The following is a 1317-nucleotide window of genomic DNA, read 5'->3' as shown; positions in this document are numbered from 1 at the left end:
AAATCGAAACTAATCTGAAGGGCTCACCATACAAAACTTCTAAGTTCTAACACCCCTGAACGCTAAATTGGGTATTTTCGTTGTATGCAAAATGTACCATACAAACAAAATGACCATTTCAGAAAGATTTGAAAAGGAAAACACTTCATTAAAAGGTCAAAAGGTCATACGAAACTCTTCCCAGGTCTAACAAAATCCAACATTTGATCACAAGACTTAGAAATCACTAACAAAAATATAATATCCAAAAATGACGCAAGAAAACGTTTAGTACCAAGATCCTTAGTCAAACAAACTGAATCCCAAGTCCTGCAAAACAAATCAATAAAAAGGTCAGCAACTTGTAACAAAAAAAAATCAAATGCCACAACTATATACTAACTTAAATAATAAAATCAAAATCAAACTTACGTCATCTGAATCTTCCTTCTCTTCTACCTTCTCCTCTTTCTTAGTCTTAACGGCAGCGGCTGCAGGTGCAGCACCATCACCAGCTGCAACACCACCGCCACCAGACGGAACAGAAGCCAACTTCTCCCTTCCAGATGCAATCAATTCGGTGACATCCTTACCCTTAACTTGTGTCAAAAGCAATTCAATTTTGTCATCATCTGCATCAGCTCCAACTACATAACACAACACAAATTTCCATCATGAGTACAAAATCTCAGCGTTTTGCAGCACATAAAAAGCATAAATTTTGTGTTAAAACACTCATTCAAGTTATTATTCAGAAATGCATTTAACAAACAAAAAACAAAATTTCATACGGAACAGAAGCCACCAGACCAGCTGCAGCAGCAACTGCAACACCACCGCCACCAGACGGAACAGAAGCCAACTTCTCCCTTCCAGATGCAATCAATTCGGTGACATCCTTACCCTTAACTTGTGTCAAAAGCAATTCAATTTTGTCATCATCTGCATCAGCTCCAACTACATAACACAACACAAATTTCCATCATGAGTACAAAATCTCAGCGTTTTGCAGCACATAAAAAGCATAAATTTTGTGTTAAAACACTCATTCAAGTTATTATTCAGAAATGCATTTAACAAACAAAAAACAAAATTTCATACGGAACAGAAGCCACCAGACCAGCTGCAGCAGCAACTGCAACACCACCGCCACCAGACGGAACAGAAGCCAACTTCTCCCTTCCAGATGCAATCAATTCGGTGACATCCTTACCCTTAACTTGTGTCAAAAGCAATTCAATTTTGTCATCATCTGCATCAGCTCCAACTACATAACACAACACAAATTTCCATCATGAGTACAAAATCTCAGCGTTTTGCAGCACATAAAAAGCATAA

At 37.9% G+C, this 1317-nt stretch overlaps 1 long non-coding RNA gene across 1 annotated transcript; it reads right to left on the bottom strand.

Annotated features, from left to right (window-relative positions):
* Positions 1-230: 230 nt before the first annotated feature.
* Positions 231-943, bottom strand: LOC143568046 (uncharacterized; the record flags this gene model as incomplete). The annotated part of the gene is made up of 3 exons (XR_013141514.1): positions 231-309; positions 412-494; positions 790-943. It is a non-coding gene; the product is annotated as an uncharacterized LOC143568046 (long non-coding RNA).
* Positions 944-1317: the final 374 nt, after the last annotated feature.

This window comes from Bidens hawaiensis, unplaced genomic scaffold, assembly GCF_021521415.1.
Source record: "Bidens hawaiensis isolate Kalapana, Puna unplaced genomic scaffold, B.hawaiensis_p1.1 tig00023795_1, whole genome shotgun sequence".
In the NCBI taxonomy this organism is placed as follows: Eukaryota; Viridiplantae; Streptophyta; class Magnoliopsida; order Asterales; family Asteraceae; genus Bidens; species Bidens hawaiensis.
This window is presented reverse-complemented; position numbering and strand designations above follow the sequence as displayed.